The sequence below is a fragment of the Caretta caretta genome, chromosome 4 (genome assembly GCF_965140235.1).
Source record: "Caretta caretta isolate rCarCar2 chromosome 4, rCarCar1.hap1, whole genome shotgun sequence".
NCBI classification, from domain to species: domain Eukaryota; kingdom Metazoa; phylum Chordata; order Testudines; family Cheloniidae; genus Caretta; species Caretta caretta.
Genome location: NC_134209.1, coordinates 8,475,761 through 8,499,456, shown reverse-complemented (window position 1 = coordinate 8,499,456; position 23,696 = coordinate 8,475,761).

The window sequence follows — 23,696 nt, the reverse complement described above, 5'->3', positions numbered from 1 at the left end:
CGTGGGAGTGGAGCGGCAGAAGGAGAGGCCACACAGGACACCCACTTCCTGGACACTAGAGTGCTAATAAGTGATGGTCACATAAACACCACCCTATCCTGGACCGCTATACTTACCTACATGCCTCCATCTTTCATACAGACCACATCACACGATCCGTTGTCGACAGCCAAGTTCTAAGATACAACCGCATTTGCTCCAATCCCTCAGACAGAGACAAACACCGACAGGATCTCTATCAAGCATTTGTCAAGGTTCCTCCCCCACTCTGAACTCTAGGGTACAGATGTGGGGACCTGCATGAAAACCTCCTAAGCTTACTTTCACCAACTTAGGTTAAAACTTCCCCAAGGTACAAATTAATTTTATCCTTTGTCCCTGGATCTCCACTGCCACCACCAAACTCTCATTGGGTTTACTGGGAAACGTAGTTTGGACACGTCTTTCCCCCCAAAATCCTGCCAACCCTTGCACCCCACTTCCTGGGAAAGGTTTGGTAAAAATCCTCACCAATTTGCATAGGTGACCACAGACCCAAACCCTTGGATCTGAGAATGATGAAAAAGCATTCAGTTTTCTTACAAGAAGACTTTTAATAGAAGTAAAGAAATCCCCTCTGTAAAATCAGGATCGTAGATACCTTACAGGGTAATTAGATTCAAAACATAGAGAATCCCTCTAGGCAAAACCTTAAGTTACAAAAAGGACACACAGACAGGAATAGTCATTCCATTCAGCACAGTTCCTTTCTCAGCCATTTAAAGAAATCATAATCTAACACATACCTAGTGAGATTACTTACTAAATTCTAAGACTCCATTCCTGTTCTATCCCCAGCAAAAGCAGCATACAGACAGACACAGACCCTTTGCTTCTCTCCCTCCTCCCAGCTTTTGAAAGTATCTTGTCTCCTCATTGGTCATTTTGGTCAGGTGCCAGCGAGGTTACCTTTAGCTTCTTAACCCTTTGCAGGTGAGAGGATTTTTCCTCTGGCCAGGAGGGATTTTAAAGGGGTTTACCCTTCCCTTTATATTTATGACAGCATTCTTCAAACTACAATCCCCACCTGCTGAAAGGAATACCCAGAAGTCACCTACTCCAGGACAGGCCCAACAAAGAAAGGAACAGAACGCCACCAGCCATCAGCTTCAGCCCCCAACTAAAAGATCTCCAGGGCAGGATCAAGGATCTACAATCTATTCTGAAGGACGATCCCTCAATCTCACAAGCCAGTCTCCACTTACAGACAGCCCCCCAACCTGAAGCAAATACTCACCAGCAACCAGACAACAAAAACACTAACCCAGGAACCTGTCCTTGCAACAAACCCATTGCACATATCTAGTCTAGGGACACCATCCTCGGACCTAATCACATCAGCCACACCATCAAATGTGCCCAAATACATTTGTTAGTCTCTAAGGTGCCAGAACTACTCCTCGTTTTGTTTTGTTTTTTGTTTGTTTGGGTTTTTTTTGCTGATACAGACTAACACGGCTCCCACTCTGAGCTAAATGATTGCATCTCTCCCCAAAATCGATCTGTAAGCACAAAGAACACCCTGGAGACCAGGCCTGTAAACGTTAGGAAACATCAGAGTTAAGGTGACGTGTACATACTTCGGGCAGTGCTGTTGTGCATGTGTGTTATGATACAGACTCACAAGTGTGGCCTTGGGGTCAATTCCCTGCCCCCCACAGCATCAATTTCCTCCAGACTCCCAAGGGAAGTGGTGCTTCCTCCATCCCTTGATGAGATGCCTTTCTCGAGTCTGCTTTGGTCCAAAACTCGCTACTGCTAATGTGTAGGGGGCCAGATGAGATGATCTAAGAGTCTCTTCTGGCCTTCAAGTCTCCAAATCTCTGCAAAACCGAGTGCGGCACATTGAGCATCCCCTGATGGTTCCACGTGTGGCCTGCGTGAACCCTTGCACGACCACTGAGTGTGTGGGGGTGACCTAGGGGGAGCAGCTCAAACACGCACAGGAGCCGGCTGGGGGCAGGACATGAGCCCTGCAGGGCAGGGGTGGGGGTGGCAGTGACATCACAAGGGCCTTTTGCAGCACTCAGCTGATTGGTGAAAGGCGGTTGGGAGGCGGTGACCTCACAGAGAGTCCACGACAACGGCCAGGGAGGACAGGCTGCAGGGCAGGGGGATCTCAGAGACCCCCGGGGCTTTGCTGCAGGGAGTCTCCTTCTTGAGGTGTCTCCTTGAGGACTGAGAGAGAATTCAGGGTCTCGTATGTGAGCGCGAGGTGGAGCCTCTCTGGAGTTTTCTCCTTTCCCACTGCTCATTGAGCGAGAAGACAGACGTCCCTGTGGAGAAGGGAAGAGCCCCGGAGAGGTTTGGTACCGAGGCAGCCTGATCCGCCCGGTGCTGGCCAACTTCTCGGCACGGAAAACAGGAGGTTAAGGTGGGACAATTTTCCCCCAGCTAGGCCTTTGTCCCTTTGAGTCATTGGGGTTGTTGGTCTGTAGCTCATTGCAGGTCCCTTTATTCTGATCATTCAGTGTGTGAAACTCCAGACTGATGGTTCGTTTGAAAGTCAGGACACCCGGGTCCTGTTCCCAACTCTATCCCGACAGGTTGTGTGATGGAAGACGAGGCCCTTCGCCTTTCTCAGCCTTCGTTTCTCCCTCTGTCAGTTGGGGAGAACAATCCTCTCACACCTGCCTCCCGGAGGGGGGAGGCTGGGGAGCTGTGGGGACCTGTTTGAGAGCGTCACTCGGAGCAGTGTATCGTAGGAGGTGTCCTGTCGGGTTGAGTCATTCCAGAGGATGATGTCGGGCAGCAGAACCCCGTTTTCCCAACCTGGCGTGACACAGCTTTGCATGTGAACCGAACCAAGGGCGCACACAGGTCCAGAAGCCGGCGATTTCTCCTTTGGCCGCTAGATGGCGCTGCAGGCTCCGACTTCCCCCTTCTCCTGGTCAGCGCAATGGGGGTTAGTCTCCCCAAAAAGAACGCCCGTCTCGCTTTGAACGTCCCTTGACGTGCCCCCTGTGAACTGTCGGGATACGTGTCCAGAAGTTGCAGGGCTTGTTTCATGGTCTCCACAACGACAATCTTTCTTCCTTTTTAGACGTGACGACCTTTTTGGTCAAGATCCTTGATTATTCGGGGACTTATCCCGGAAGACCCAAAGTATTTGGGACATAAGACTTGTCTGGAAGGGCGCACAGGGCGAAAGTGTTTTTGGCCATAGCAGGTGCCTTGTCACAAGGATGACGTCCATCCCCCTTCAAAACATGTTTTGTGTAATGTTGTGTGTGTGATGTGTCGTGTGTCATGTTATGTGTGTTTGTCGTCTGTGTGACGTGTTGTGTGTCATGTTGTGTGTGTGTGTGTGTGTGTGTGAGATGTGTTGTGTGTCGTGTTGTGCAACGTGTTGAGTGTGTGTTTGTGTGTGGTGAGGTGTTTGTGGTGTCATGTGATGTGTTGTGTGTGACGTGGTGTGTGTGTGTGTGTGTGACATATTGTGTGTCATGTTGTGTGTGTCGTGTTGTGTGTGTGATGTGTTGTGTGTCGCGTTGTGTGTGTGCTTGTCCGACGTGCGACGTATTGTGTGTTTGATTCGCGATGTGCGATGTGCTGTGTGCGCGTGCGACGTGCAACATGTTGTGTGTCCGACATTCGACGTGTTGTGTGTGTGACGTGCAACATGCGATGTGCCATGTGTGAAGTGTTTGTGCAGCTTGAGGCATGAGATGTGTTGTGTGTGTCCATGCAACGTGTGACATGCGATGTGTTGTATGTGTAACGTGTTGTATGTCATGTTGTGTGTGTTGTGTTTCATGTTATGTTTGTCGTATTGTATGTGTTCTGTGTCGTCTTGTGTGTGAGAGAAACGTTTTTGTATATGTGTGACATGTTGTGTGTGTTTGATGTGTTTTGTGTCTTGTTGTGTGTCGCGTTGTTTGTTTTTGTGTGTATGATGTGTTTCTGTGTGTGTGTCGTGCAATGTGTTGTATGTATCTATGCAACATGTGACGTATTGTGTGGGACATTAAATGTGTTTCTGTGTGTGTCATGGTGTGTGTCGTGTTCTGTTTGTCATGTTATGTTTGTGTGTGAGACGGGTTGTGTGTCGTGTTTTGTGTGTGTGTGAGACGTTTTGTGTGTGTGTGACGTGTGTCATTTTGTGTGTCATCTAGAGTTGTGTAGATTGTGTGTGTGGTGTTTGTTGTGTCATATGACATGGTGTGTGTTTGTGAGACGTGTTTTGTGTAGTGTTCTGTGTGCGTGACAAGTTCTGTGTCATGTGTGTTTGTGTCTGTCTGTGTGTCGTGTTGTGTGTCGTGTTGTGTGTGTGACGTGTTGTGTGTGTCGTGTTATGTGTGTGTATGTGTGAGACGGGTTGTGTGTCTTGTGTGTGTGTGCATGAGACATTGTGTGTGTGGTGTGTTGTGTGTGTGTTTGTGTGTGACAGGTTTTTGTGTGTGTCATGCGGCATGCAATGTGCGACATACTTACATGAGTGTGTGTGACAATGTGCAACATGTTTTGTGGGACGTGTGATGTATTTCTGTGTGTGTCGTGTTGTGTGTGTTTCTGGGTGAGTCGTTTTCTGTGTCATGTGTGTGTCGTGATATGTGTGTGTGTGACGGGTTGTGTGTGTGTGTGTGATGTCTTGTGTGTGGTGTTGTGTGTCGTCTAGAGTGTTGTGTGGATTGTGTGTGTGGTATTGTGTTTGTGGTGACGTGACGTGGTGTGTGTGTGAGACGTGTTTTGTGTAGTGTGTGTGTGACATTGTGTGTCGTGTTTGTGTCTGTCTGTCTGTGACGTGTTTTGTCATGTTGTGTGCCATGTTGAGTGTGTGTGTGGTGGTGTGTTTTTGGTGTCATGTGATGTGTTGTGCGTGACGTGGTGTGTGTCATGTGTGTGTTTGTGTCTGTCTGTGTGACGTATTCTGTGTTGTGTGTGTGACATGTGTGTAGGCTTTTGTGTCTGTGTGATGTGGTGTGTGTCGTGTTGTGTGGTGTGAGATGTGTTTTTGAGTGTGACGTGCTGTGCGTGCGTGCAACGGGCAGCGTGTTGTGTGTGTCCGTGCTATGTGCAATGTGCATCATGCGACGTGTTGTGTATGTGCCTGTGACATGCGATGTTTTGTGTGTGATGTGCAAAACGTGACATCTTGTGTGTGTTACGTGCGATGTGTTGTGTGTCCGTGCTACACGCGACGTGTTGTGCATGACATACGACGTGCTGTGTGTGCGCGTGTGACACGCGGGGGACATGTGTGAAGTGTGACTTGCTGGGAGTGACGTGACGTGCGACGTGTTGTGTGTGCCACGTTCGACGTTTTGTGTGTATGTGTGCAACGTGCAACGTGTTGTGTGTGTCTGATGTGCGACGTGTTGTGTGTCTATGTCCAATGTGTGACAAGCGAAGTGTGACGTGTTGTGTGTGCAGCGTGTGGCGTGCGGCGTACGATGTGTTGTTTCTGTACGTGCGACACACACCATGTCACACACAAAATGTCTCATGACACACAACACGACACACAACCCATCACACACACACAACACACCACTCACCACACAGACACACACACAACACGTCACACAACACTCTAGATGACACACACAACACGTCACAAAAGACCACACACACACCACACCACACCCAACACGAAACACAACACATCACACACACACGGAACACAACACTCTGGATGACACACAGCACACAAACACACAGCACAACACACACAGCACAACACACAACACATGTGTGTGAGACGTGTTTGTGTGTGTGCGATGTGTTGTGTGTGTGACATGTGCGATGCGCAATGTACTGTGTGTGTGATGTGCTATGTGAACGTGCAACGTACTGTGCGTGTGAGGTGAGATGTGTTGTCTCTGTGCATGCGACACACACCACACCAACGGCACACAACACAAAACAAACACACAACATTGCACACAACACATCACACACACAACACACCACACAGACACACACACACACCACAACACACAACACGTCCCACACAGACTGAATACAACACTCTAGACGACAGACAACACATGCACAACACATCACACGCAAACAAACACGTCTCACACACATTGTGTTGTGTGTCGTGCTGTGTATGTGGGACGTGTTGTGTGTGTGAGATATGCGAAACGCGACGTGCTGTGTGTTTGATTTGCGATATGCGATGTGCTGTGTGGGCGTGTGATATGTGACATGTGACGAACGACGTTGTGTGTGATGCACGGGGCTTTGTGTGTGTGATGTGCGACGTGCGACGTGTTGTGTGTGTGAGACGTGTGACGTGAGCTGTGTGGTGTGCGTGACTGTGACGTGCGACATGCGACATGCTGTGTGTGCATGCGAATTGTGATGTGCGGTGTACGACATGCGTCGTGCGGCGTGTTGTGTGCGACATGTGACCTTTGTGTGTGAGGTGCGATGTGTGACATGTTCTGTGTGTGTGTCTGTGTGGTGTGTTGTGTGATCTGTTGTCTGTCGTCTTGTGTGTGTTGTGTGCCATTTTGTGTGTCGTGTTAAGTGTGTGTGTGGTGTTGTGTCTGTGGTGTCATGTGACGTGTTTTGTGTGATGTGGTGTGTGTGGTGTTTTCTGTCTGTGAGACGGGTTGTGTGTCGTGTTTTGTGTGTGTGTGAGACGTGTTTGTGTGTGCGACGTGCGACGTGCGACGTGCTGTGTGCGCGACGTGCGATATGTTCTGTGGGTGTGACGTGCGAGGAGTTGTGCGTGCGAGATTCGACATTTTGTGTGTGACGTGCGACGTGCTGTGTGCGCGCGACGTGCGAGGAGTTGTGGGTGCGAGATTCGACATTTTGTGTGTGACGTACGACCTGCTGTGTGCCCGGGCCCGTCCCCTCAGTTGCAGTCTCAAGTCTTCAGTGTCCTTCTTGCTGGCAGTGTCGGTGGGGGGAGGAGAAAGGCCAAGCGTGGGCCCCGGGTTTGGGTTTGGGTTTTGCCCCCTCAGCCCGTGTGCTTGGGAAGCCCCAGTCCAGGCGTGTCTGGGGGGGGGGGGGAAGCGTGGGGGGGGCATTGCTCAATCTCCCAGCACGGTGCAGCAATTCCCTTGCTGTGGCCTCAGGCAGGGGAATCACTGAGTGGGAGCTTCCTTGCTGGGCAACGGCTGTGGATGGGCTGTTTCACACCCCACCCGGGGGTTGCTGACCTTCCTTGCTGGTATCTCCTAACCTTTCCCCGGATACATGGAAACCATGCCGTGCAAGGTAACAACACAATTCAATACAAGGTGAGGAATATGGGGGTTACAGGGCACCTAGAGGAGGAGGATTCAATGTTTGCATTTTGCATAATGAAAGAGAAGGGATAACCATGTATTAAATGGATTGATGTAGGATAGGATTTGACCATGTTCTGCCTGCCACCCTTTCTGAGAGCAGGAAGGAACGGCCTCATCGGCCATTGGTAAAGGTGCATCAGCCAGATTCTGATGTCTGTGAAAAGGCCTCACAAATGTCCAGATGGTCAAGAAGACGTGAGAGACTTGGAAACAGCAGGAGACAATCAGAAAACATCCACCGTATCCGACGCTAAACATGTTAGCAGCATTTATGACCTCAACGGCGAGGCAGGCACCCTGAATGCACGACAAAGAAGATCTAAGGATGGGAAGCCAACAAAACCACCAAACAATAACAGCGGAAAACCCGGAGATTAATCCCACTTGAGGACTAACGATTACAGAATGACATTGCAAAATCCATAGACGAAAGTTGGAATTTACAAGTCTAAAGCTGGGGTGTTTTGCCATCAGACTCTGGGTTCAGTCCTGCAAAGCCTCAGAGCATGGGATCGCGACCGACGGAGCTCAGCTCCTCGCTTGTGTTCAGTCTAACTGGCCGTTAGATTGACAAGAGCTACAGCAAACTGGTAACTGTAAGACCATCTGCAGGACGTGTGTGTGTGTGTGTGTGTGTGTGATTAAATGCGTATGCTAAGAGTTGTATTTTCAAGAAATGCGGTGTTTTGCCTTTTCCCCTGAAAAGATCCCGTGTGCTTCTTCTAAGCATAAGACGCTCCCGCAAGGTGTAGAGTGTCACAAACACATCTCATGACTCTGCCCACAACAACTGGAACTAAGACAAGAATGTGGAAGAAACAAGAAGAATTGTGTTAATGGTTTATTTACAGTAACTGGAAAGCAGGAAAGTAAAAGGAGCTGCGAAGGAGCTTTCATAACCACAGCGTAGGGCAAGGGGACCCAGAGATTTTGAGAACAGTTTTCTCAATGGCACTAAAGCAACACAAATGGCCAGGAAGTAACCCAGGGAATTAATGAATTACCATCTCACTTGAAGAAAAGGAGTACTTGTGGCACCTTAGAGACTAGCAAATTTCTTTGAGCATAAGCTTTCGTGAGCTGCAGCTCACTTCATTGGATGCATTCAGTGGAAAATACAGTAGGGAGATTTATATACATAGAGAACATGAAACAATGGGTGTTACCATACACACGGTAACGAGAGTGATCACTTAAGGTGAGCTATTACCAGCAGGAGAAGGGGGGGGGGAGGAAACCTTTTGTAGTGATAATCAAGGTGGGCCATTTCCAGCAGCTGACAAGAAAGTCTGAGGAACAGTGGGGGGTGGGGGTGAGGAGAACTAAACATGGGGAAATAATTTTACTTTGTGAAATGACCCTTCCACTCCCAGTCTCTATTCAAGCCTCAGTTAATTGTATCCAGTTTGCAAATTAATTCCAATTCAGCAGTCTCTGGTTGGAGTCTGTTTTTGAAGTTTTTTAGTTGAAGAATTGCAACTTTTAGGTCTGTAATCGAGTGACCAAAGAGATTGAAGTGTTCTCCGACTGGTTTTTGAATGTTATAATTCTTGACGTCTGATTTGTGTCCATTGATTCTTTTACGTACAGACTGTCCAGTTTGACCAATGTACATGGCAGAGAGGCATTGCTGGCACATGATGGCATATATCACATCGGTAGATGTGCAGGTGAACGAGCCTCTGATAGTGTGGCTGATGTGATTAGGCTCTATGATGGTGTCCCCTGAACAGATATGTGGGCACAGTTGGCAACGGGCTTTGTTGCAAGGATAGGTTCCTGGGTTAGTGGTTCTGTTGTGTGGTGTGTGGTTGCTGGTGAGTATTTGCTTCAGGTTGGGGGGCTGTCTGTAAGCAAGGGCTGGCCTGTCTCGCAAGATCTGTGAGAGTGATGGGCCGTCGTTCAGGATAGTTTGTAGATCCTTGATGATGAGCTGGAGAGGTTTTAGTTGGGGGCTGAAGGTGATGGCTAGTGGCATTCTGTTATTTTCTTTGTTGGGCCTGTCCTGTAGTAGGTGACTTCTGGGTACTCTTCTGGCTCTGTCAATCTGTTTCTTCACTTCCGCAGGTGGGTAGTGTAGTTGTAAGAATGCTTGATAGAGATCCTGTAGCTGTTTGTCTGTATCTGAGGGGTTGGAGCAAATGCGGTTGTATTGCAGAGCTCGGCTGTAGACGATGGATCGTGTGGTGAGCCTCCAGCTTTCATCCAGACCACACCACACAATCCCTTGTCTACAGCCGAGCTCTACGGTACAACCTCATTTGCTCCAACCCCTCACACAGAGACAAACACCTACAGGATCTCTATCAAGTGATCTTAAAACTACCTGCTGAAGGGAAGAATACCCAGAGGTCACCTACTCCAGGACAGGCCCAACAAAGAAAGGAACAGAACGCCACCAGCCGTCATCTTCAGCCCCCAACTGAAACCTCTCCAGCGCAGCATCAAGGATCTGCAACCTATTCTGAAGGACGACCCATCACTCTCACAGATCTTGGGAGACAGGCCAGTCCTCGCTTACAGACAGCCCCCCCAACCTGAAGCAAATACTCACCAGCAACCACACAACAAAAACACTAACCCACGAACCGATCCTTCCAACAAACCCATTGCCAACTCTGTCCACATATCTACTCTGGAGATCTGGAGTACTGTGTCCAGTTTGGAGCCCCACACTACAAGAAGAAGGTGGAAAAATTGGAAAGAGTCCAGTGGAGGGCAACAAAAATGAGTAGGGGACAGGAACACATGACTTATGAGGAGAAGCTGAGGGAAATGGGATTGTTTAGCCTGCAGAAGAGAAGACTGAGGGGGGATTTGATAGCTGCTTTCAACTACCTGAAAGGGGGTTCCAAAGAGGATGGATCTAGACTGTTCTCAGTGATAGCAGATGACAGGACAAGGAGTAATGATCTCATATTGCAGTGGGGGAGGTTTAGGTTGGATATTAGGAAAAACTTTTTCACTAGGAGGGTGGTGAAACACTAGAATGCGTTCCCTAGGGAGGTGGTGGAATCTCCTTCCTTAGAAGTTTTTAAGGTCAGGCTTGACAAAGCCCTGGCTGGGATGATTTAGTTGGGGATTGGTCCTGCTTTGAGCAGGGGAGTTGTTGGGGACACTGGGGCATGGCCACTAGGTAACTTGAGGGGATGGAAGACCACGAGTGTCGATGAAGCCCCCTCGCACTAGGCCCAGGTGTCCTTGGCCCCCCCTCCTGCCTGGAGGCACTCGCAGCAGCTCTGCGTACTAGGCCCAAGTGTCCTTGGCCCCCCCGCCTGGAGGCACTCGCAGCAGCTCTGCGTACTAGGTCCAAGTGTCCTTGGCCCCCCCGCCTGGAGGCACTCGCAGCAATTATGTTGAGGATCTGCAACAATATGTTGCAGAGTCAGACCGCCTGAAACTAAACAAAGCCAAACAGGGCAGATATGGAAGAACAATGCTGAATAAAGCAGCTTTATGTACAGTTTAACAAATGATACAGAGAACAAGGGAACTAGCTGGGAACTGGATTGGCTGGCTATATGGATACTTAGGGCAGCTTGCTATTGGATAGGTATGCTGGGAAAAAGGATGTATAAAAGCCTGTGTAACTTCCTGCTCTGTGTGCAGGATCTGAGATCTTATTCTCCCTGGACCTTTTTGCAGCTGCAAATAAACTTTTCTCCTTCTCCACCCCGTTGTGATTATCGGGTGAAGCACACCGGGTAACGAACCAACCCCAGCTGTTGTTTAACCTCTCGGCACTGGGTGCTGGCAACAGCTTTTGGCATCCCTGGGGTGGGCGATGAGGCTGCTATTTAGCCTTGCCCGGACCCCTCCTGGAGGTCGAGGATTGCGGCGAGAACCGATGCCCAGCGTGCACTGGTGAGTTCATCGGGGGCCTCGGAGGAGACGCGATTTGATCGACCCCAGAGGGCACGACGGTGCAACGCACTCATATAGTGGAGAAGTAGTTGTGGATGATGGTGAGGAACCAGTCCCTTGGACATGGGGGAGGAGCAGCTGCGGACGACGGTGAGGAACCGGTCCCTTGGATAAATGTAGGAACCTTTTGAAATCCGGATTGTATGCTCTGTTGGAACCTGGGGATGCCCAGAGTTACCCTGTAGGTATGGGACAGGGACAGAGCTCGGGGGTTAGGGCACGGTGTATGCTCCTAGAATGCATTCTAGCAATCTGGAAGGTATTTGGTGCGGATCCGATGACTAAGAGCCAATTAAAACGATTCTGTACAGTTGACTGGCCTCAATATCAACTAGAGGACCAGGAGTGGTGGCCACCAGGAGGATCAATTAATTACAACATGATCCTCCAATTAGTTTTGTTTTGTCAGTGAATGGGTAAATGGAATGAACATTTGTATGCACAAACGTTTATGGCTTGAAGAAACAGAACAGAGCTGTAATTCTGCAGAGCTGTAATTTGACTCCGACTGGTTCGGTAGTAGCTAATGTTAGTCCCCAGACCCCCACCCCCACTGTAATGGCAGAGCCGATGTCCCCTTCGGCCCCCAACCTCCACCTTATAAGGGTAGAATGCCTCAGGTTACAGAGATTGCCCCCTCAGTGGGACTCTATCCTTTGCTTACCAAGACTGTTGTGGCTTGCCCAGGGGCAGACGGACGTCAGGCTACCACTATGCAAGTTTACACCCATGTGCCATTCAATCCAATAGACCTAGCAGCTTTTAAAACACAGGCTGGGGAATTCTCCATGAACCCAAGCTGGTTTATTTCAGTCTTTGAGGGGTGCCTCGGTAGTCACAAGCCGGATTGAGATGACTGTAATATCCTCCTGAGAACCCTGTTGTCTGAGGTGAAGAGGAATCAGGTTACAGCTAAGACAAGGGGAGCGACAGCTTTCAAGCGAAAAAAAAAAAAAAGAAAGGAAGCTATCTGTCAAGTTCCTACCCCAAGTAATCGTAAGTGGCTCAGGGCATTTCTGGGTATGGCAGGCTTTTGCAGGATATGGATCCCAGAGTTTGGACTGTGGGCTAAACCCCTGTACGACAGTGTAAAAGGAGCAGATCATGACCCCTTCTATTGGACCCCAGAGGCTGACAGGGCATTTAAAATCCTGAAAAGAAAATTGATGGAAGCTCTGGTACTGGGCCTGCCAGATCTCTCGAAGCCGTTTCAGTTGCATGTACACGAACGAAAGGGGGTGGCCCTAGGAGTGCTCACACAGCTGTAAGGAGCATGGAGACGTCCCGTGGCTTATTTTTCTAAGCAACTGGATCAGGTTGCAAAGGATTGGCCGGCATGTTTATGGGCGGTCGCAGCTACTTGCCCTAGTGCTTGAGGAAGCGGAGAAGCTAACATTGGGAGGGGTTATGCAAATCTATACTCCCCATATGGTCCGAGCCTTATTGGCTGCAAAGGCAGGGCTTTGGCACACCCAGGCTCCATTGCTCGGTACCAGGCTAAGCTGTTAGAGAACTCTGAAGTCACCCTACAGCCTTGCCCCTCCCTTAACCCAGCCACCCTCTTGCCAGAAACAGAGGAACAGGAACATGACTGTTTAGAGATCATAGACGCCCAGTACTCCAGCCGTCCGGATTTAAAGGATGCACCCGTCCCAAATGCAGATTATGAGTGGTACACTGATGGTAGCAGTACTGTAATAGATGGGCAAAGGAGGGCGGGTTATGCTGTTGTGACCCTCCATGACACTGTGGAAGCTGAAGGTTTGCCTGCTGGGACCTCTGCCCAGCTGGCCGAACTAATAGCCCTGACCCGTGCACTTGAACTGTCAAAAGGAAAGCGGGTCAACATTTTTACTGATTGAAAGTATGCTTTTGGTGTGCTGCATGCTCATTCTGGCCTATGGAAGCAAAGGGGAATGCTGACAGCCCAAGGCTCCCCAGTCAAGTATGGGCCCCAAATCCTCCGGCTCCTAGAAGCCGTACAACTTCCCTCGGAAGTGGCGGTGGTACACTGTAAAGCCCATCAAAGGGAGGATCAAGATGTGGCCAGAGGTAACGCCCGGGCAGATAGAGAGGCTAAGCATGCTGCCACCCTGCCATCCCCTCAGGCTGAGAACGCTCATATGCATGCCCTTATCCCATCAGGAGGGGAGCTTCCAACCCCTCAGTACTCTGGGGAGGAGAGACAGCTAACTGACAAACTCGGTCTCCGGGAAAAGGAGGGATGGCTCCATTCCCCAGAAGGGAAGGTCCTCTTACCAAAGGGCCTGATCCGGCCGGTGCTGCAGAAACTACATCAAACCACTCATGCTGGCAGGGAAGCACTTATCCAGCTAATGGGAAAATACTTTATCACATCCGGACTCCGGCCCCTGGCTGCCCAGGTACAAGCGGACTGCTTAGTCTGCCAAAAGAATAACCCCCGACCGGGACATCCTGTGCCACCAGCTGCCCTGGAACCCACTCCGGGCCCCGGACAAGTGTGGCAAATAGACTTTACTGAGTTTCCCCGGACCCAAGGGTTCAAATATCTCCTTGTCATAGTGGATCGGTTCAGTGGATGGCCAGAAGCCTTCCCATGCCGTAATTGCACTGCCAGGACAGTGGCCCTCAAGTTTGTTAAGGAGATCATTCCTCGTTTTGGACTCCCCCAGTGGATGGAATCTGACAACGGGACACATTTCACGTCATAAATCATTCAAAGCATCTCACATGCCTTACAGATCCCCTGGAAACTCCATATGCCCTGGAGACCGCAAGCCAGTGGGGTAGTGGAGCTTATCAATCAGACCCTTAAACGGCATCTCTCAAAAGTGTGCCAAGAAGCCTCACTGCGATGGCCTGATGCTTTGCCCCTCGTCCTGCTCCGTGTCCGCGCTCTCCCAAAGGGTAGATTAGGGCTTAGTCCCTTTGAAATTATGTTTGAATGGGCATGGCCTATGAATGGCACCCCGGTTCTGTCAGGGGAATGGGAGCTGGGTAATGGTTTTTTGTCTCAGTATATGTGTTCCCTGTCTGCTGTTCTCTTGTCTCTTCACAGGTATACCAAGGATTCCCAGCCTCTCCCCTTGGACTCTCCCGTCCACTCCTTACAGCCGGTGACTCCGTGCTTGTTCGTACCTGGAAAGACGAGCCTCTCCAGGAAAAGTGGAAAGGACTCTATACCGTCCTGCTGGTCTCCCATACAGCGGCAAAGACCGAGGGACACAAGAACTGGATCCATCACTCTCGTCTGAAGGCAGTACCCGCCCCCTCGTCAGCGGAACAGTGGACCGTCCAACCTGCTGACTCCTCATCTAGTGACGATCTCGGGCTAAAGCTACTGTTTAAGAGACACAAATAGCGGGCACCTTAATGCTAAATGGGCCCACCCAGGTACTGGAGACCCTGGGTTGGGAAGACTCGGGTGATAATTAATTGGGTAACATTGTTATTCTCTCTATTGGTATTTCCAAACTGTGCATATCGGGAGCATAACTCCTTTGTTTTGCTTGCGCACCATGTTGCTAATTTAACAAACCAGACTGATTGCTGGGTATATGCTCCGACTCCACTGTCCCCCAAAACGGGAATGCCCCTTGACATGCTGCCCCTGACCCTAGCAGAATAAGCCACCCCCAAAGAGCAGGAAAGAATGGACTTGCCGATCTGGAACAAGACCCCTTTACAGCCACCTCTCAGGACCAGGAGTATTCGGTTGCAGTACTCACTGAGGGAGTGTTGTGTTTTACCCAAAGCCAATCTGATCACTATGGGCGTCCTGTGGGAAAAAGCTCCTGTGTTATTTATACAGTGGGCTGATGGGTATTGGATAAAGACCAACAGGGGAGGCCAGCAGTGTGGGTGTAATGGTTCCTCTCCTTTTGGGGAAACTCTTACAAATATTCTTACCACAAAAAAAGGGTTTGGAAATATAACTTGCCGTCCAGTTAATATCTCCAACGTAGCAAGCCAATGGTGGGTTTGTAGTGGTCCCTATGGCGAGTGTAATTTGAACGGCACAGTTAGAAATGCCCCCACTTGTACCCAATCAGGAGGATGGGATGCCCCCCTAGGGGCATATGAACTGGAAAAGCAGCCTTAAATAGCCCAGGAATCCCCTTAAGAAACAGTCCTTATTGGGCCCTACAGGGTCACTATTTTGTATGTGGCCGAAAGGCTTACAAGGTGCTGCCAGCCAACTGGACAGGTAGCTGTTATATAGCTCGTGGAGTTCCTCATCTTTCCATAACTGCCACGCTGCCCAAAGGAAAGATTAGAAATGCCCGAGACACCTCTGTTGAGTCACGAGAAAAGACCCTGCGGCGACTGACTACGGCATTGGAGGGCAAAATAAAAAATCCCCTCACAACCGAGAAGCTTGTAGGGTGCTCTGTACTGGGAACAGCACCACTGTTTACCAGGCCAGCCATGGCAGGCATAGGCCGCTATCCTGTAAGCCTGCAAATGGTACTTGAGAAGGTGGCCTTAGAGTCAGAGGACTCGGTTAGTGATTTAGGGTCAGCAGTAAAAACATTAAATAAAGAGGTTCAGCAGCTCAGGACGTTTTCCCTCCCAAACAGGCTGGCTTTGGACTATCTCTTGGCATCCCAAGGAGGGGTTTGTGCCCTCGTCGGGCCCCGCTGTTGTGTATATGTCAATGATAGCAGTTATGAGATCTATGAAAAGGTGGTACAGGCTGAGGCCCAGGCCCGAGCCGGAGCACAGGTTGCCTACACTGCCCCAGAGAGCGATTGGTTGCAAACCTTGTTTTCAGGCTGGGGTTTGTCGTCTTGGCTGGGTGGTTTATTTAGCCTGTTATTGCAACTTTTCTTTCCTGTATTGCTTGTATTACTGGTATTATGCTGTGCAGTCTCATGTGTTAGGGCCCTTTTGCAAAAGTTAATAAGTCATTCTCTTCAGGGCTATCACAAAGTGCTTATGCAAAGTCCTATTGTAAAGAAATAAGTAGCCCAAGTGAGAAAACTCAGAGCCAAGGCTGTTGAGTGTTCTCAAAGGAGGGAGTTGTTGGGTACACTGGGGCATGGCCACTAGGTAACTCGAGGGGATGGAAGACCACGAGAGTCAATGAAGCCCCCTCGCACTAGGCCCAGGTGTCCTTGGGACCTTTTTGCAGCTGCAAATAAACTTCTGTTCTCCACCCCGTTGTGATTATTGGGTGACGCACACCGGGTAGCGAACCAACCCCAGCTGTCGTTTAGCCTCTTGGCACTGGGTGCCGGCAACACTGTCCAACATTAAAGAGGTGAAACAAGGCTGGCAGTTTGGACTGCTGGACAGAACAAGCCTTCAGGCTGAAAAGCCAACAACCTTTCTCTTCATTTCAGCAAAAAACAACATTCAACAAACCCCCACAAAAACAGGCACCTGAAAAGTCCTGCCCCCGACTTCACCTTTCCAAGGTCTTCTCCGCACTCTCTCCCGCCCCGAGTGAGAATCCGACCCCTTGACCGACACACCACAGTGAGACCCGAATGCAGCTCTCCCTCTGCAGGCAGGATGGTGGAGAAAAACACAGGTGAAAAAACCCTCCCGGCTCAGCTGCGCACGGAGCCTTGGCAAGGACGTGGTGGAAAGGTGACGCCGGGATCTCTCGCACGGGAAAGGAGACTCAGGCCCGACTCCAACCAACCCTTTGGGAACTCGAAGGAAGCCGCATCCCACAGGCGTTTCCACAGACCAGCCACCAGCCCCACACCCAGGCCGGAGGGGCCGGGACACGGGAAGGGGCAGCAGCCAACGCCCCCGGGGGGAGGGCTGGGGCGGGAGCTGCAGCCAGGCCCCTGGACCCGCAGGGAGACGCAGACCCTGACGGCAACCAGCCACGTTTGCCCACGTGTGTGTGTGAGACACGTTTGTGTGTGTGTGATGTCTTGTGTGTGTGCTGTGTGTCATGCAGAGTCTTGTGTTCAGTGTGTGTGTGCTGTGTTGTGTTTCGTGTTGTGTGTGTGTGTGTGTGGTGTGTGTGTAGTGTTGTGTGACATGTTGTGTGTTGTGTTGTGTGTGTTGAGTTGTGTGCCGTTTTGTGTGTCATGTTGAGTGTGTGTTGAGTTGTGTGCCGTTTTGTATGTCATGTTGAGTGTGTGTTGTGTGGTTGTGGTGTCATGAGACGTGTTGTGTGTGTTGTGGTGTGTGTCGCACACACAGACACAACACATTGTACGCCACACACACAACATGTCACGTGTAGCACGTCTCACACACACGTCGCACGTCACACGCACAGCATGCTGCATGTAGCACACACACACACAAAACATTGCACGTCGCACACACACACACACAACACGCCGCCTGTTGCATGATGCACATCGCACACAGCACGGTCACACACAACACCTTGCGCGTCGCACGCACAGCACCTCACACCTCACACTCACAAACGCGTCTCACACACGCACAACACGACACACACCACATCACCCAGACAGAAAAAACTACACACATGTCACACATACAGAAAGACACGCAACACGACACACAGCACGTCACACACACACAACACGTCACACACACACCAACACACACAAGACGACACACAACATGACACACGCGTCACACAAAACACGTAACATGACACCACACACACAACACCATACACACACTGAACATGACACAAAACGGCCCACAATACAACACAAACACACATCACACACAACACATCACACACACAACACACCACAAAGACACACACACAGTACGTCACACACACACACAACACTACACAACACACGTCTCACACACCCACACACCACGTCACATGTCACCACAAACACACAACCACACACAATCCATACAACACTCTAGACAACACACACGACACACAACCCGTCACACACACACATATAACACAACATGACACACACACAATACAACACACACAGAAACAAATCGTATGTCCCACACAACACATCGCACGTTGCACGGATACACAGAACACATCGCATGCACACATGTATGCAAGTCGCACGACACACACACAGAAACACGTCACACACACACACATGTGACACACAACATTACACACAACACATCACAAACACAAACACTTCTCTCACACACACACAAGATGACACAGAACCCGTCTCACACAGACACACACAACACAACATGTAACACACAACATGACACACAACACGTCACACATACAACACATCGCACGTCGCACATCGTACGGACACACACAACACATCGCACGCCACATGTTGCAAGTCACACCTGCACACACAACACATCGCGCATCGCACGTCACACACACAACACGTCGAATGTCGGACACACAACATGTCGCACGTAGCACGCACACTCAGCACGGCACACGTCGCGCATTGCACGCCACACTTCGAACACACAACACGTCGCGTGTCGCACGTTACACACAAAAACGTTGCATGTCGCACTCAGATGTTGCACGTCGCACATCGCACACACAACACGTCGCACATCGCACAAACACACAATGCGTCACAAACACAACACATCACACAAACACAAACAGGTCTCTCACACGCACAACATGAAACACAACACATCACACACACAACACAACACACAACACATCACACAGACACAAACACACACAACATGACATACAACATGTCAGACACACACCCCCACATGCCACATGACACCACAAACACACCACACACACACACCACGTCACACACATACAAACACACAATACGACACACAACACATCACACAGATAGGCACAAACACATACAACATGACACACAACACGACACACCCAAGACTACACAAAACACATCACACACACACACACACCATGTCACATGACACCACAAACACAACATCACACACACACTCAACACGGCAAACAAGAAGACGCACATGTGAAGTGTGGGGTGCGATGTCTTCTGTTTGCGTGTGCGACATGCAACATGCAACGTGCAACGTGAGGCGTGTTGTGTGTGTGTGACTTGCAATGTTTTGTGTGTGTGATGTGTGACGCAGGACGTGTTGTGTGTGTGACGTGCGATGTGCTCCGGGTGGGGTCTGTGTGTGTTTCTGCACAAGATGATTGCGATGTCCCGGAGGCCAACAGCAAAGAGGGTTCGGCGTCCGCTTTCTTGCCCTGCCGTCAGTCTGCCACCGGGCTGGGGGGACAGCGGCTGGGGACCCCAGGAGCTGCTGAGAGACGCGGAGGATCCCTGGGAAGGGAGAAGACGACGGGAGAATCAGACTCTTCCAGCAACGAGCCACATTTGCCCAGTGCTGACGCTCTCAGGCCTCCGCATTTTGGGCCAGAAACCAACAGCCAAATCGAGCTGGAAAATTGAACCACTTGCAAATGGCCCTTGTAGCGTCTCACCAGACCGTCGGCGACCGTCTGGGGGTGAGCTGTGGGCTCCTGAGAGGTAGAATCCAGGGCCTGCCTCTTCGCTTCCCACGGCCAGGTATTTTCAGCCCCAACAATGAGGGGAAGAACAGGGAGATGAAAAGCCAAAGAAAGTTTCAAGAGTTCTCCTTCCTGGCTGAGCTGGGGGCGCTGTCCAGGTCACGGATGGTCATTCTGGGGAGGGATGTGGGTCTGGTCCACTTTGCAGGCGGTTGATCTGGAGAAGGATGTGGGTCTCAGATATCTGGAGGATTGGCCCAGAGCCCCGTCTTGTGGGGGCACAGCTGGTGGTCCTCATCCGCGTCTGTCTGCCTCTCTTCTGCCAGAGAAGGCAAGCCAGGCGAGTACGAATAATGATGCTGTCAATAAAATGGAATCAAGTTGTGGATGTTTTTTCTTTGAAAAAAATATTTTCACACTTTTCAATCGGCCCCTGGTAGTTCCTAGGAGAAATGTGAAGGATGAGATATTGGAACAGTTCCCTCTTCGTGGGAGCAACAGCTGGCTGGGGTTTTGGCTGCTCAGGCTTTTGTTCCCTGGTTTTACCCACTGTGGTTTCTTTTGCATGGATTTCATGTACCTGTGTGTAAGTTTTTGCCCAAAGGCACACAGCTGTACAGGTTTTATCTACAATCTTTACAAGTTGAAGCTGCAGATGGAGGGAGCTCCCAGCAATGGCAGCCTTAAGGGGGTGGGCGGCTAGAAGCTGGGGGACTGGATTGGGACCCCCCAACACTTACTGCTCTCTCTGCCCTGCAGTTTTAGTCCCCCCAGATTAGCCTGATTATCACAACAAAATTTTGTTTCTCCTGCTGCTAACAGCCCACCTTCATCGATTGGTCTCGTTAAGGGTTGTTATGGCAACCCCCATTTTCTCGTCTTCTCTGTATCGCTATATCTATATCTTCCTGATGTATTTTCCCCTGCATGCATCTGATGAAGTGGGCTTTAGCCCATGAAAGCTTATGCTGAGATAAATATGTTCGTCTCTAAGGTGCCACAAGTCCTCCTCATTCGCTTTTCCTGACTGATTGTGCTGGGGGCTCTGCCTGGCTGCAGTGCTCCAGTCCCTCCGCTACCAAGGCCACCTGGGAACCCTGATCGATTCCAGCTTCAAGGAGTGCTGAGATCCATCTGTCTCTTTCTGTGCCTCTGTCTCTCTCTAGGAATAGCCTCCTGACCCTGCCTCCTGTGATCAGTTATAGTTTGCTAGCCCCCCACCCCACCTCCATGGGTGTTTTTGGCTTCTCCATTCACTCTGCAGCAACGCTCCTTGTACCCAAGCTAAAGATCCCTGCAGCCCCAAAAATCCTCGGGGATTTGCTCAGCAAGTGGGTTACTAGCAGAATGGTTGTGGGGTGAAGGTAGGGATAGGGAGGTGCTGAACCTGGGGGCAGAGGAGGGTGGCAGATTAAGGTGTTGCTCAGCCCAGCCCGCTGAGTCCAAGGACATGTGAGGGGACCAGCATTAAATTGCTGTTCGATCCAGCCCACTGAGTCCCGGGACACATCAGGGGTCAGCTTGCGAGTGCTGATGACCCAGTCCTCTCTGACATGCTATGTTCATGTGTGTGTGCCTGTGTGTCTGTTCATGTTCATCACATTTGGGGGCTGGAAGACCCCAGCCCTGGGGAACCGAGGTCCTGCAGGGTAGCTCCATTGGGAAGGAACTTGCAGAAGGAAGGAGTAGCAATCCATAGGAAAACTCAAGTGACAAAAGCAGCACATTGACAGAATTGCAGAATCTCCCCCCACCAGAAGAGGAATCCTAACAAATGGGCGTACCCCAAGGTAAAGGGCAATTCTGGTAACAGCTCATTTGGGGCTTCTTTGGAAGGAGGATGGACGTCATTCTTGGGACAAGGCACCTGCTATGGCCAAAAACAATTTAGCCCTGTGCGCCCTTCCAGACAAGTCTTATGTCCCAAATACTTTGGGTCTTCCGGGATAAGTCCCTGAATAATCAAGGATCTTGACCAAAAAGGTCGTCACGTCTAAAAAGGAAGAAAGGTTGTCGTTGTGGAGACCATGAAACAAGCCCTGCAACTTCTGGACACGTATCCTGACAGCCCACAGGGGGCACGTCAAGGGACGTTCAAAGCGAGACGGGCGTTCTTTTTGGGGAGACTAACCCTCATTGCGCTGACCAGGAGAAGGGGGAAGTGGGAGCCTGCAGCGCCATCTAGTGGCCAAAGGAGAAATCGCCGGCTTCTGGACCTGTGTGCGCCCTTGGTTCGGTTCACATGCAAAGCTGTGTCACGCCAGGTTGGGAAAACGGGGTTCTGCTGCCCGCCATCATCCTCTGGAATGACTCAACCCGATAGGACACCTCCTACGATACACTGCTCCGAGTGACACTCTCAAATAGGTCCCAACAGCTCCCCAGTCTCCCCCCTCCGGGAGGCAGGGGTGAGAGGATTGTTCTCTCCAACTGACAGAGGGAGAAACGAAGGCTGAGAAAGGCGAAGGGTCTCGTCTTCCATCATACAACTTGTCGGGATAGAGTTGGGAACAGGACCCGGGTGTCCTGACTTTCAAATGAACCATCAGTCTGGAGTTTCACACACTGAAGGATCAGAATAAAGGGACCTGCAATAAGCTACAGACCAACAACCATTGACACTGATTCTTCAGCGAGTGTTTTAGAAGCACGAGAGCACCAGCGAGAACCAGAAATGGCTCAGAGGCAATCAGCAGCAAGGGGGAGAACAATTCACCAAACAGATGGTTGGTTCTGGCTTATTTGCTGGGCCTTAAAGGAGAACAACAAAGTCCTGAAACTCCTCCCTGCCACGAGACCCCCTGCTCAGCCAATCAGCGTGGAGACTCTGGCGGTGGGCTGAGGGTTCCCCAGATGGCCCAGGGATGGCTCAGGTCACTGGTGAGGATCACTCTCAGAGCACGCTCCCTGTCCCATCTCTTTGGGAGGCCTCCCACCATGAGGGCTACAGAGCAGCCCCCTCCTCGCCAGTGGACGGAGGGAAGCAGGAAAAGGAAAACCAAAAAAGACAAACCCCAAGGACTCCAAGGGACAAAGGCCTAGCTGGGGGAAAATTGTCCCACCTTAACCTTCTGTTTTCCCTGCCGAGAATTTGGCCAGCACCGGGTGGATCAGGCTGCCTCGGTACCAAACCACTCCGGGACTCTTCCCTTCTCCACAGGGACTTCTGTCTTCTCGCTCAATGAGCAGTGGGAAGGGAGAAAACTCCAGAGAGGCTCCACCTCGCGCTCACATACGAGACCCTGAATTCTCTCTCAGTCCTCAAGGAGACACCTCCAGAAGGAGACTCCCTGCAGCAAAGCCCCGGGGGTCTCTGAGATCCCCCTGCCCTGCAGCCTGTCCTCCCTGGCCGTTGTCGTGGACTCTCTGTGAGGTCACCGCCTCCCAACCTCCTTTCACCAATCAGCTGAGTGCTGCAAAAGGCCCTTGTGATGTCACTGCCACCCCCACCCCTGCCCTGCAGGGCTCATGTCCTGCCCTGAGCCGGCTCCTGTGCGTGTTTGAGCTGCTCCCCCTGGGTCACCCCCACACACTCAGTGGTCGTGCAAGGGTTCACGCAGGCCACACGTGGAACCATCAGAGGATGCTCAATGTGCCGCACTCGGTTTTGCAGAGATTTGGAGACTTGAAGGCCAGAAGAGACTCTTAGATCATCTCATCTGGCTCCCTACACATCACAGGCCTCCTGCATGGCGCAGTGGCGAGTTTTGGACCAAAGCAGACTCCAGAAAGGCATCTCATCAAGGGATGGAGGAAGCACCACTTCCCTTGGGAGTCTGGAGGAAATTGATGCTGTGGGGGGCAGGGAATTGACCTCAAGGCCACATTTGTGAGTCTGTATCATAACACACATGCACAACAGCACTGCGCGAAATATGTACACGTCACCTTAACTCTGATGTTTCCTAACGTTTACAGGCCTGGCCTCCAGGGTGTTCTTTGTGCTTATAGATTGATTTTGGGGAGAGATGCAATCATTGAGTTCAGAGTGGGAGCCGTGTTAGTCTGTATCAGCAAAAAAACAAAAACAAAACGAGGAGCAGTTCTCGCACCTTAGAGACTAACAAATGTATTTGGGCACATTTGATGGTGTGGCTGATGTGATTAGGTCCGAGGATGGTGTC